We start from the raw sequence: 15,082 nt of genomic DNA on the forward strand, positions 1-15,082 counted from the left end.
CTCTGTACTGTGTTGTAAAGGCATTTTTTTTTTTTTTTTTTTAATTTTTCCCACAGAACAAGAAAATATAATATGTGAAATAGATTTTAATTTTTTTCTAGAGCTTTTTATCGTTTTCATGGATGGAGTTTTAATATATTTACTATTGAATCTAGTTCTCTGATTTCAAAAGTGTTAAGAAATGTCTTCTAATAACTATGCTCATCTTTGGACAAGTGTACGCTTAGGCATTACCTTGAGATTCCAAAAGATTGTGCATGTATGTATCCTTTCAAACATTATCTTTAACTAACAATTTTTTTAATCAGGGTAAGTACAATTTAAAATTTTTCCTATGCGAAACGAAAGTAACTTTTGACTTTAGTTTATACCGGTAACATTGGTCGATGGTAATCACATGCGCAATCACTCGAATTCCGAATGTGTATATAAATCAAATCGCGACTACTACGTCTCCTATTCCAAAAAATTAAATTCACTCTGAAGGCAAAACGAGCTAATTGTGATACGTCTAGGCTTTAAACCTGAGCGAATTAAAAAAATTGCTCTATATATTTTTTGGTTCTTGAGTTTTTTAATTAAATATTTTTACTAAAGTGTTGGTTGACAACCATCAGCTTCTACTAACTAGCTCAAATTCCCTACACTGTGCAAATAAATTAATAAAAAAACTTCCCTTTGACGAGTCACATTATCATGAGCCACTCAAGACCAAATCCTTACATTTAATCTTTCGATTTATACCTAATCTAAACGTTGAACTTGACCTGTGTGCCCCACACGTTTTGGGCGCCAAAATTATGTACCGTAGCTGTGTAGTGTTGGCTCTCAAAAAAAAAAACTGACACCATGATATTACGATCTTACAGCGGATCGGGACCCTAATTTGTAACCGTAGCTCTTCCGGGTGGGATGGGTTGTTGCTGCAGTTTTCGAAACATCTCGCTACATATAATTTATTATAGAGTCCCTATGAAACTAAAAGAGAGAATTGCATTCTCCAAAAAAAAACGAACAAACGTATGGATTTTTAATGTCGCAAATAACAGGACAAAAAAAAAATACCACTAAGTTAATCAACTAGCTATCTAACGCGAACTCCTCCCAATGTATGATGTCTAGCTCTAGTATGGCTTAGATGTTGGCTGCCATTATGCATCTATACCCTCCCGTCCATGGCCAATAACAAAAGACAAAAATTATGATATGTTAAAGGACCCCAAATGCACATTCTATTTCATCATTTTTATATAATCATGTTGTGGGAACTTAGACTTCTATTCAAAATACATTTTTCTTATTCACTTATTCTTCAAAAATAATTTCATTCGCAAAGGCATTTTCTCTTCTTCACCGTATATAAATTCTCCCACTACTTTACTTAAATCTACGCTTCATTATTAACTATTGTATTACATGTTTTTGTTGTCTTCTTTAATTTTTGTTTTTTGTTATGATTACTGTAAACTATATAAACGAACAGATTTTACCCTGCATTTAGACTGATGCAATATAATATTTAAAAATTTTTTTTTTTTTTTTTTTTACAAAGTTATTCAAAAAAATTAATTGCGACACCGAATGATTGATAGCACTTATATCTTTTAATACTTTTAATTCAATTAATTCAAAATTTCATGATTTTTAGTGTAGTTTGTATGTGTGATAAAGGCAAATAAAATTTAGAATGCATAAGACAAATAAAAGAAAACAATAATAGCAAGTGAGCAGCATAAAATAGGTACATGTGGTTGTCAAACCTTTTTTTCTTTTGCACTTTACTTTTAATCACCATATGTTATGCGCTCTTGCGGTAAAAAAGGTAAAAGAGATAAAAAGAATACACTTACATTTTGGAAAGTCCACCGATGAAGGCCTTCAGCAGCTGGATCGTGTGTTGATTTTTGATGTTTTTAAATATATTTTTTTATGGTTTTGTTTTAAAGAATTATACGATTCAATTAGTGTTTTAAATGCTTAATACCGACACACAAACTCACAATAAAAAAATTGACTCTAACATAGGTGCGCTGAAAAAGGGTATCTTTCTATTCGTTATCGAATTGACACTTTTAATTTCCATAAAAATTTTCGTTTCTTTTGCAAATATAATTTTTTTTTTTTTTTGTTTACAACCCCGACAACTAAAATTAATATTTTATTTTTTTTTCTAATAATTTTTGTAACTGATTATGTTCTGTTTGTTCATTTACAAACAAAAATTTTCTGTATGACCACTTTATAATTTTCTCTCCTTTTTGCACACAACTTTTCGCCTTGTGACAGCTAACATTCCAACTGGCAAAACTATGACGTCACTGTTGACTAATGTTTAAAACCAGCGATTTAATTTTCTCCTTCTGTAGAGTTTGGTTGAATTGTCGTCTTGGCCATGTGGCGTTGGTGATAGGCCTATGACGATTTATGCCAAAATTTATGTAAATTTTTCCTAGATCGAATAATATGATTTTAGACAAATGTCAAAAAAAAATTTTTCTAGTCGACATACCTTATGAAATGAATATAATGACCTATGAATAACCTATGGTTATAGGGTTCACCACGAGGTCTTTAGGTTAGGCTTACGCCTCCTATGCCTCTAGGTCGAGATTTTGTATCCAAAAATTTAATTATTCCAGCTGCCTTTTTCTTTTTGGCTTGTTGCTGGCTTACGAATATTTTGTTTAACCCGAGTGAATTTATTTATTTGGTGATTTTCACCAGAAAAAAATTTTAACTGTTCACTTTATTTTTCGGGGAACGAAAGCAATTCGTTGTTAAGCCAGAATAATGAAAAGAGGTGGAAGTGTGGGTGGAAGGTTCTTATATACCCTTTCCCTTCTATTCTCAAAGCCCTCCCTTTATGAAGTTAGCTGCGCTTACGCTGCAAAGCTTCTGCAGAGATGCATTATTACTATAAACGGTTATGAATTCGCCGTATATTTTTGATCGCACTCGATAGTTTGCGATAAACTTAAATATGCGTCGGATAATTAGTATTTAAATTTACATGCAACCATTACAAACACAGGTAATTCTGACAACTACCAGGCGGAAGATTAACTGGAATTTTAAGGTCGAATATCCTTCGCATGATAAGTTCCAATTTCTTTCCCCTGCAAAGTTTCCAATAAATAATACGCATTTCCCAATTTCTTCTTAACTCGACATTGCGAGAACTGAGGTCCTAATTTCTTATTATAGTTCTGACTAAAATTGCTCAAGTTAAAATTTCTTTTAAAAACTTCTTGGCCGACCTTGAATGAAACGGGACTGGATCTTAAATTGTATTGTCTTACATTACATTCGTATGCTTTTTTACTATTGTCTAGAATATCCTTACGAATCAAGGTAAGAGTATCTGTTCTACTAAAGGGTATGGATTCTTCTAACAATTGTAAATTTCTCAAAAGTTTATATTCATCGCCATGATTAATCATATTTATTCCAAATAGAGCCTTGTATGGTGAACATCCTAGAGACTGATGAAGTGCTGACCTAAGGGCACAAGATATATTTGTTAAATATTTATCCCATTCTCGTTGATCCTGTTTTAAATATGACCTCACCGCGGACAATAGCGATCTATTAACTCTTTCAGCTGCGTTACTCTGCGGTGAGTATAGCGCAGTAAAAATATGCTTAATTCCGTATTTAGATAAAAAGGCTTCAAAGGCAACCGCCTTGAACTGGGATCCATTGTCGCTGATAATAATTTCTGGTACTCCATAACAGTGAAAGATTTGCTTTTCTAAAAATTCCTGAATCAAATTTGATGTAAATTTTTTCATTGGGCAAAGCCAATGGTATCTGCTAAAATGGTCAAGAACTATGAGCAAACCAATATGTCCTGATTTACTTCGCGGGTATGGTCCTAGTAAGTCAATATACAATTTTTGAAACGGTCTGACTGACACACTTTGTACTCCCATGGGAGGTCTTAATATTTTGTTAGGAGCTTTCGTTTCTTTACAGGTGACACAAGTGCTTATGTATTCTCGAACCTGTTTGGATAATCCTGGCCAAAATAAATTTCTTCTTAATCGCTCTATAGTTTTTTGAACACCTCCATGTGCCGATAACATGTTATCATGAGCTTGTTCTATTGCTATTAATCTTAATTTCTCCGGTACCCATAATTTCCAGCAGTATGAATTATCTTCTTCGCTTCCACATGAATGTTCGGTTCGAATATATACAAATTTGTCCTTCACTTGTAAGTCTGGGAATTTTTCTAAATTCTCACAAACCCTTTGTTTGAGTTCTAAATATTCCTTATCTAAAAAAGCTGATGATTCCAAATCTATTATTGGTTCCATCTTTTCCAGAGATTCTATGTCTGCTTCCCAAATTCTTGACAAAGCGTCTGGAACTACATGATCTTTTCCTTTTCGGTGTGAAATCGTAAACTTAAACGCTTGTAAACGTAATATCCATCTGGCTAATCGTCCTGATACGTTTTGTTGTCTCATTAGCCATAATAAACTGGAGTGATCCGTTACAACTTCGAACTCCTGTAACTCCAAATAACATCGAAACTTTTCTATGGCTAGAATGACCGCTAAACATTCTCGTTCTGTTACGCTATAATTTCTTTGCGCCTTGCTTAGTTTCTTAGACATGTATGCTATAGGTTTTTCTTCTTGATTATCGGACAACTGAACCAAAACTGCTCCAACCCCTTTATCGCACGCATCACAATGCACGAAAAATTTCTGTTCGAAATTTGGATTTGCTAATACCGGAGCCGTGGTTAAAAGAGATTTAAGTTTATCCATTGCTTTCTGTGCCTCTAAAGTCCACTTAAACGTTCTTTTTGTAGCCAGTATATCAGTAATCGGGCAGCTAATTTCTGCAAAATTTCTGATAAACCTTCGGTACCAACCGCAAACTCCTAAAAACCCACGAACTTGCTTCAAACTCTTCGGCGTTGGCCAATTTAAAATACAAGAAATCTTAGCAGGATCTGTGGAAATTCCTCCGCTACCTATTACATAGCCCAAATAATTTATTTTTGTCACACAAAATTGGCTCTTGGCCAAGTTAAGCGTCAAATTCGCTTTACGAAATTGTTCTGCTATTCTTACCAGAACTGCTAAATGAGACTGAAAATCTGATGTTACAATGCATAGGTCATCAAGATAACCAAAAGCACAATGCCGTAACTCTGGTGGAATAATTTCGTCCATCAGGCGACACATGGTTGCGGCGGCATTACATAGTCCAAAAGGCATAACTGTAAACTGATACAATGGCCTTCCCGGAATTGTGAATGCTGTTAACGCCTTTGATTGCTCTGTTAGACATATCTGCCAATAAGCGTCTTTTAAATCTAGTTTTGAAATGATATTTGCTTTCGGTAATCTAGCAAATATACCCTCGATGCTTTGCAATGGGTATGCATCTTTGTGAGTTACTTCATTCACCTTTCGCGCGTCTAGACATAACCTCACTTTGTTAGGCTTCACTACCATTCTCATTGGAGAGCTCCAAGCGCTTTGAGATGGTTCTATTACTCCTAGGCTTATCATTCTATCTACTTCTTGGTATAAAAGCTTTTCTACTGCAGGACTTACCGGATAATATCTCTGCTTTACTGGTTTGGCCTCACCTACATCAATGTGGTGTTCTAGCAACGACGTGCGACCAAGGCCCTGTTTTTCAAAGTTAGGAAAAAACTCCTTGACTATCTCTAATTGTTGCAACTCTTTTTCAGTTAACGGACATGTTTCTGTTTCTTTATCTAATTCGAAACTCAGATACGCGTTCTACTGAACTTATAATTCCTGGAGCTAGATTAAAAATTCTCCAAAAATCTATGCCTAGTATCAGACGTTGCTTAATAGAAGGTATAACATATAATTCCATATCTTTCTCTTGGTCCTTATATTGGAGCTTTACTGGCATAACCCCTAAAACCTTATGCTGCTTTCCATCAGCTGTTTTCACATTGGAACCCAAGCTTTTAAATTGTTTATATTTGGACCATTCTTGCTGGGCTAAATCTGCACCCACGCAACTTACATTTGCACCAGTGTCTAACAAACCCAATTCAGAAAATTGTAAAAAGGAGACTTGTGCATAACTACGCATATCAGTTTTGTCTTGGAATATTGTAGATATAAGTATCTTACTTTTAGCTCTTATATTTTTAAAAAACTTCCTCCTTCGGTGTGTACTTCTTTTTATTCTTTTTTTCGGTGCTTCAAAAATTCTGTTCCTAATTTCTAAATAGTTTTTCCATTTTTCGTGATAAGGCAAAAACCTAAGGTTATGATTAACATGTGAGCTATTCTCTATTTGACTATCTGTTTTAGATTGATTCAAATAATCGGATAGGCTTGGTTTTTTGGTTTCTATTGGTTGTGGGACAGCCTCACTGACTGGGATGCCCCTGCTTGCCGGTTTTCCGAACGCTTCTTGCAGTTCACACAATTGGGCTTATAAATGTTAGGCGTACCGCACCCGTAACAAAATATTCTTCTCTCTTCTAAACAATCTTCCCACTTATGGCCTTGAATACAACAGTTCCAACAAGATAACTTCTCAGTGTTTTTCTGTAGAGCTGCTACTTGAGAATGACCTTCAATTGTGCTTGCTTCTTCTTCTACTTCCTCTAATGCATATACTCGGTGTGATCCTATCTCTTTTCCTCGTGTATTTGAAAACTTGATACGACTCGATTCTTTAAGAAAATTCTCTCTCTTTTGTACCAGATGACGTAGGTGACTGATTGACCGTATTTCCTCGAAAAGTAGTCGATCCTTTAGATCAGCCAATAAATTACCTTGTACAATTTCTACTAATTCGTCTTCTTCTAATCTTGTAGGCAATCGATCCATTAATTGACATATTGCTTCGTAAAAACCTTCGAAAGTTTCTCCTGGTTTCTGTTTGCGAGCTCTTATTTGTTCCCTTATTTCATAATTGGACCTACTGTCTTTATATTGATGGCGTATCGCTAAACAAAACTCTGACCAAGTAAGATGGTCAATTCCCTTATGGTATCGCCAGTACCAATCTTTAGCTTTGCCAATCAAAACAATGTGTATATTCCTACATAAAGCTTCAAAATCTCCTCCTAAATGTTCTCGAGTCAACGTTTTTGCTCTATATAGAAATTCTTCCACGGGTAACCCGTTAGAAGATCCATCAAAATGGATTCCCCACTTCTGAATCACCTCAGCCACTTTATTTGTGCCTATTAATTGATAATGAGTTCTTCTGCTACTACTCTGCGATCTGTTTAGTCGAATATGACTGTTTTGTTGCGCGTTGCTACTTATTGAAGAAATAACCCGTTCTACTGTCTGCTGAATAAGAGATTCCATTTCCGCTCGATTTATTTCGTTACGTAAAGGCTGATTAACGGGACGTCGTGTGTTCCTTCGACGACTTGGTCTACCTCTCTGACGAATTGGTCTGGGTATTGATTGCGGAACTTCTCCATGTTGCGTACTATTCCCTGCATCTAAGGGTAATAAGCCGGCTTGACTTGTGTTGTGTATTTGTGCTTCAATAACGTTTACGTTTATGAGCTCTTCTGTTCTTGGGTCTTCATTTACGCTACGTGCAAAGGATCTGGTGACGGGTCTAACTTTTTTTCCTTGCTGGTTTATTTTAATTACCTTTAAGTCCTTCTCCTGCACTTTAGTAAAACACGCTGGACATTCTTCTTTTTCTTTTATATAATTTAGGATACAAGCTTTGTGAAATGAATGCTTGCAATTAGTAATAACTCTGATCTGCGTTTGTGTTTGAGTTTCGCTACAGACCAGGCAAATATTTTCCCCAGAATTTGCGGGATTATTTACTTCCTCTGTACTGTGTTGTAAAGGCATTTTTTTTTTTTTTTTTTTTTAATTTTTCCCACAGAACAAGAAAATATAATATGTGAAATAGATTTTAATTTTTTTCTAGAGCTTTTTATCGTTTTCATAGATGGAGTTTTAATATATTTACTATTGAATCTAGTTCTCTGATTTCAAAAGTGTTAAGAAATGTCTTCTAATAACTATGCTCATCTTTGGACAAGTGTACGCTTAGGCATTACCTTGAGATTCCAAAAGATTGTGCATGTATGTATCCTTTCAAACATTATCTTTAACTAACAATTTTTTTAATCAGGGTAAGTACAATTTAAAATTTTTCCTATGCGAAACGAAAGTAACTTTTGACTTTAGTTTATACCGGTAACATTGGTCGATGGTAATCACATGCGCAATCACTCGAATTCCGAATGTGTATATAAATCAAATCGCGACTACTACGTCTCCTAATTCAAAAAATTAAATTCACTCTGAAGGCAAAACGAGCTAATTGTGATACGTCTAGGCTTTAAACCTGAGCGAATTAAAAAAAATTGCTCTATATATTTTTTGGTTCTTGAGTTTTTTAATTAAATATTTTTACTAAAGTGTTGGTTGACAACCATCAGCTTCTACTAACTAGCTCAAATTCCATACACTGTGCAAATAAATTAATAAAAAAACTTCCCTTTGACGAGTCACATTATCATGAGCCACTCAAGACCAAATCCTTACATTTAATCTTTCGATTTATACCTAATATAAACGTTGAACTTGACCTGTGTGTCCCACGTGTTGGGCGCCAAAATTATGTACAGTAGCAGTGTAGTGTTGGCTCTCAAAAAAAAAACTGACACCATGATATTACGATCTTACAGCGGATCGGGACCCTAATTTGTAACCGTAGCTCTTCCGGGTGGGATGGGTTGTTGCTGCAGTTTTCGAAACATCTCGCTACATATAATTTATTATAGAGTCCCTATGAAACTAAAAGAGAGAATTGCATTCTCAAAAAAAAACGAACAAACGTATGGATTTTTAATGTCGCAAATAACAGGACAAAAAAAAATACCACTAAGTTAATCAACTAGCTATCTAACGCGAACTCCTCCCAATGTATGATGTCTAGCTCTAGTATGGCTTAGATGTTGGCTGCCATTATGCATCTATACCCTCCCGTCCATGGCCAATAACAAAAGACAAAAAATTATGATATGTTAAAGGACCCCAAATGCACATTCTATTTCATCATTTTTATATAATCATGTTGTGGGAACTTAGACTTCTATTCAAAATACATTTTTCTTATTCACTTATTCTTCAAAAATAATTTCATTCGCAAAGGCATTTTCTCTTCTTCACCGTATATAAATTCTCCCACTACTTTACTTAAATCTACGCTTCATTATTAACTATTGTATTACATGTTTTTGTTGTCTTCTTTAATTTTTGTTTTTTTGTTATGATTACTGTAAACTATATAAACGAACAGATTTTACCCTGCATTTAGACTGATGCAATATAATATTTAAAAATTTTTTTTTTTTTTTTTTTACAAAGTTATTCAAAAAAATTAATTGCGACACCGAATGATTGATAGCACTTATATCTTTTAATACTTTTAATTCAATTAATTCAAAATTTCATGATTTTTAGTGTAGTTTGTATGTGTGATAAAGGCAAATAAAATTTAGAATGCATAAGACAAATAAAAGAAAACAATAATAGCGAGTGAGCAGCATAAAATAGGTACATGTGGTTGTCAAACCTTTTTTTTCTTTTGCACTTTACTTTTAATCACCATATGTTATGCGCTCTTGCGGTAAAAAAGGTAAAAGAGATAAAAAGAATACACTTACATTTTGGAAAGTCCACCGATGAAGGCCTTCAGCAGCTGGATCGTGTGTTGATTTTTGATGTTTTTAAATATATTTTTTTATGGTTTTGTTTTAAAGAATTATACGATTCAATTAGTGTTTTAAATGCTTAATACCGACACACAAACTCACAATAAAAAAATTGACTCTAACATAGGTGCGCTGAAAAAGGGTATCTTTCTATTCGTTATCGAATTGACACTTTTAATTTCCATAAAAATTTTCGTTTCTTTTGCAAATATAATTTTTTTTTTTTTTGTTTACAACCCCGACAACTAAAATTAATTAATTTTATTTTTTTTTCTAATAATTTTTGTAACTGATTATGTTCTGTTTGTTCATTTACAAACAAAAATTTTCTGTATGACCACTTTATAATTTTCTCTCCTTTTTGCACACAACTTTTCGCCTTGTGACAGCTAACATTCCAACTGGCAAAACTATGACGTCACTGTTGACTAATGTTTAAAACCAGCGATTTAATTTTCTCCTTCTGTAGAGTTTGGTTGAATTGTCGTCTTGGCCATGTGGCGTTGGTGATAGGCCTATGACGATTTATGCCAAAATTTATGTAAATTTTTCCTAGATCGAATAATATGATTTTAGACGAATGTCAAAAAAAAAAATTTTTCTAGTCGACATACCTTATGAAATGAATATAATGACCTACGAATAACCTATGGTTATAGGGTTCACCACGAGGTCTTTAGGTTAGGCTTACGCCTCCTATGCCTCTAGGTCGAGATTTTGTATCCAAAAATTTAATTATTCCAGCTGCCTTTTTCTTTTTGGCTTGTTACTGGCTTACGAATATTTTGTTTAACCCGAGTGAATTTATTTATTTGGTGATTTTCACCAGAAAAAAATTTTAACTGTTCACTTTATTTTTCGGGGAACGAAAGCAATTCGTTGTTAAGCCAGAATAATGAAAAGAGGTGGAAGTGTGGGTGGAAGGTTCTTATATACCCTTTCCCTTCTATTCTCAAAGCCCTCCCTTTATGAAGTTAGCTGCGCTTACGCTGCAAAGCTTCTGCAGAGATGCATTATTACTACAAACGGTTATGAATTCGCCGTATATTTTTGATTTGCACTCGATAGTTTGCGATAAACTTAAATATGCGTCGGATAATTAGTATTTAAATTTACATGCAACCATTACAAACACAGGTAATTTTTAAAAACACCCGGGGGAAAAATAAAAAAAAATTTAAAAAAAAAAATTTTTCCCCTTATAAATTTCATTTTTTTTTCCCTGCAAAGTTTCCAATAAATAATACGCATTTCCCAATTTCTTCTTAACTCGACATTGCGAGAACTGAGGTCCTAATTTCTTATTATAGTTCTGACTAAAATTGCTCAAGTTAAAATTTCTTTTAAAATTACTTCTTGGCCGACCTTGAATGAAACGGGACTGGATCTTAAATTGTATTGTCTTACATTACATTCGTATGCTTTTTTACTATTGTCTAGAATATCCTTACGAATCAAGGTAAGAGGATCTGTTTTACAAAAGGGGAAGGGATTCTTCTAACAATTGTAAATTTCTCAAAAGTTTATATTCATCGCCATGATTAATCATATTTATTCCAAATAGAGCCTTGTATGGTGAACATCCTAGAGACTGATGAAGTGCTGACCTAAGGGCACAAGATATATTTGTTAAATATTTATCCCATTCTCGTTGATCCTGTTTTAAATATGACCTCACCGCGGACAATAGCGATCTATTAACTCTTTCAGCTGCGTTACTCTGCGGTGAGTATAGCGCAGTAAAAATATGCTTAATTCCGTATTTAGATAAAAAGGCTTCAAAGGCCACCGCCTTGAACTGGGATCCATTGTCGCTGATAATAATTTCTGGTACTCCATAACAGTGAAAGATTTGCTTTTCTAAAAATTCCTGAATCAAATTTGATGTAAATTTTTTCATTGGGCAAAGCCAATGGTATCTGCTAAAATGGTCAAGAACTATGAGCAAACCAATATGTCCTGATTTACTTCGCGGGTATGGTCCTAGTAAGTCAATATACAATTTTTGAAACGGTCTGACTGACACACTTTGTACTCCCATGGGAGGTCTTAATATTTTGTTAGGAGCTTTCGTTTCTTTACAGGTGACACAAGTGCTTATGTATTCTCGAACCTGTTTGGATAATCCTGGCCAAAATAAATTTCTTCTTAATCGCTCTATAGTTTTTTGAACACCTCCATGTGCCGATAACATGTTATCATGAGCTTGTTCTATTGCTATTAATCTTAATTTCTCCGGTACCCATAATTTCCAGCAGTATGAATTATCTTCTTCGCTTCCACATGAATGTTCGGTTCGAATATATACAAATTTGTCCTTCACTTGTAAGTCTGGGAATTTTTCTAAATTCTCACAAACCCTTTGTTTGAGTTCTAAATATTCCTTATCTAAAAAAGCTGATGATTCCAAATCTATTATTGGTTCCATCTTTTCCAGAGATTCTATGTCTGCTTCCCAAATTCTTGACAAAGCGTCTGGAACTACATGATCTTTTCCTTTTCGGTGTGAAATCGTAAACTTAAACGCTTGTAAACGTAATATCCATCTGGCTAATCGTCCTGATACGTTTTGTTGTCTCATTAGCCATAATAAACTGGAGTGATCCGTTACAACTTCGAACTCCTGTAACTCCAAATAACATCGAAACTTTTCTATGGCTAGAATGACCGCTAAACATTCTCGTTCTGTTACGCTATAATTTCTTTGCGCCTTGCTTAGTTTCTTAGACATGTATGCTATAGGTTTTTCTTCTTGATTATCGGACAACTGAACCAAAACTGCTCCAATCCCTTTATCGCACGCATCACAATGCACGAAAAATTTCTGTTCGAAATTTGGATTTGCTAATACCGGAGCCGTGGTTAAAAGAGATTTAAGTTTATCCATTGCTTTCTGTGCCTCTAAAGTCCACTTAAACGTTCTTTTTGTAGCCAGTATATCAGTAATCGGGCAGCTAATTTCTGCAAAATTTCTGATAAACCTTCGGTACCAACCGCAAACTCCTAAAAACCCACGAACTTGCTTCAAACTCTTCGGCGTTGGCCAATTTAAAATACAAGAAATCTTAGCAGGATCTGTGGAAATTCCTCCGCTACCTATTACATAGCCCAAATAATTTATTTTTGTCACACGAAATTGGCTCTTGGCCAAGTTAAGCGTCAAATTCGCTTTACGAAATTGTTCTGCTATTCTTACCAGAACTGCTAAATGAGACTGAAAATCTGATGTTACAATGCATAGGTCATCAAGATAACCAAAAGCACAATGCCGTAACTCTGGTGGAATAATTTCATCCATCAGGCGACACATGGTTGCGGCGGCATTACATAATCCAAAAGGCATAACTGTAAACTGATACAATGGCCTTCCCGGAATTGTGAATGCTGTTAACGCCTTTGATTGCTCTGTTAGACATATCTGCCAATAAGCGTCTTTTAAATCTAGTTTTGAAATGATATTTGCTTTCGGTAATCTAGCAAATATACCCTCGATGCTTTGCAATGGGTATGCATCTTTGTGAGTTACTTCATTCACCTTTCGCGCGTCTAGACATAACCTCACTTTGTTAGGCTTCACTACCATTCTCATTGGAGAGCTCCAAGCGCTTTGAGATGGTTCTATTACTCCTAGGCTTATCATTCTATCTACTTCTTGGTATAAAAGCTTTTCTACTGCAGGACTTACCGGATAATATCTCTGCTTTACTGGTTTGGCCTCACCTACATCAATGTGGTGTTCTAGCAACGACGTGCGACCAAGGCCCTGTTTTTCAAAGTTAGGAAAAAACTCCTTGACTATCTCTAATTGTTGCAACTCCTTTTCAGTTAATGGACATGTTTCTGTTTCTTTATCTAATTCGAACTCAGATACGCGTTCTACTGAACTTATAATTCCTGGAGCTAGATTAAAAATTCTCCAAAAATCTATGCCTAGTATCAGACGTTGCTTAATAGAAGGTATAACATATAATTCCATATCTTTCTCTTGGTCCTTATATTGGAGCTTTACTGGCATAACCCCTAAAACCTTATGCTGCTTTCCATCAGCTGTTTTCACATTGGAACCCAAGCTTTTAAATTGTTTATATTTGGACCATTCTTGCTGGGCTAAATCTGCACCCACGCAACTTACATTTGCACCAGTGTCTAACAAACCCAATTCAGAAAATTGTAAAAAGGAGACTTGTGCATAACTACGCATATCAGTTTTGTCTTGGAATATTGTAGATATAAGTATCTTACTTTTAGCTCTTATATTTTTAAAAAACTTCCTCCTTCGGTGTGTACTTCTTTTTATTCTTTTTTTCGGTGCTTCAAAAATTCTGTTCCTAATTTCTAAATAGTTTTTCCATTTTTCGTGATAAGGCAAAAACCTAAGGTTATGATTAACATGTGAGCTATTCTCTATTTGACTATCTGTTTTAGATTGATTCAAATAATCGGATAGGCTTGGTTTTTTGGTTTCTATTGGTTGTGGGACAGCCTCACTGACTGGGATGCCCCTGCTTGCCGGTTTTCCGAACGCTTCTTGCAGTTCACACAATTGGGCTTATAAATGTTAGGCGTACCGCACCCATAACAAAATATTCTTCTCTCTTCTAAACAATCTTCCCACTTATGGCCTTGAGTACAACAGTTCCAACAAGATAACTTCTCAGTGTTTTTCTGTAGAGCTGCTACTTGAGAATGACCTTCAATTGTGCTTGCTTCTTCTTCTACTTCCTCTAATGCATATACTCGGTGTGATCCTATCTCTTTTCCTCGTGTATTTGAAAACTTGATACGACTCGATTCTTTAAGAAAATTCTCTCTCTTTTGTACCAGATGACGTAGGTGACTGATTGACCGTATTTCCTCGAAAAGTAGTCGATCCTTTAGATCAGCCAATAAATTACCTTGTACAATTTCTACTAATTCGTCTTCTTCTAATCTTGTAGGCAATCGATCCATTAATTGACATATTGCTTCGTAAAAACCTTCGAAAGTTTCTCCTGGTTTCTGTTTGCGAGCTCTTATTTGTTCCCTTATTTCATAATTGGACCTACTGTCTTTATATTGATGGCGTATCGCTAAACAAAACTCTGACCAAGTAAGATGGTCAATTCCCTTATGGTATCGCCAGTACCAATCTTTAGCTTTGCCAATCAAAACAATGTGTATATTCCTACATAAAGCTTCACAATCTCCTCCTAAATGTTCTCGAGTCAACGTTTTTGCTCTATATAGAAATTCTTCCACGGGTAATCCGTTAGAAGATCCATCAAAATGGATTCCCCACTTCTGAATCACTTCAGCCACTTTATTTGTGCCTATTAATTGATAATGAGTTCTTCTGCTACTACTCTGCGATCTGTTTAGTCGAATATG

General features: G+C 34.9%; 1 protein-coding gene and 1 long non-coding RNA gene across 3 annotated transcripts in view; both read right to left on the reverse strand.

The window, feature by feature from the left end:
- Positions 1–15,082, reverse strand: part of dpr12 (defective proboscis extension response 12) — a 101,666-nt gene that overhangs the window by 59,112 nt on the left and 27,472 nt on the right. The gene's annotated exons all lie outside the window — the stretch shown is intronic.
- On the reverse strand, positions 2,256–2,698 carry LOC137577883 (uncharacterized). Its single transcript, XR_011032497.1, has 2 exons — positions 2,510–2,698; positions 2,256–2,449 (listed from the first exon to the last, which is right to left on the reverse strand). It is a non-coding gene; the product is annotated as an uncharacterized lncRNA (long non-coding RNA).

This window comes from Drosophila tropicalis, unplaced genomic scaffold, assembly GCF_018151085.1.
Source record: "Drosophila tropicalis isolate 14030-0801.00 unplaced genomic scaffold, ASM1815108v1 contig_593, whole genome shotgun sequence".
Taxonomy (NCBI): domain Eukaryota; kingdom Metazoa; phylum Arthropoda; class Insecta; order Diptera; family Drosophilidae; genus Drosophila; species Drosophila tropicalis.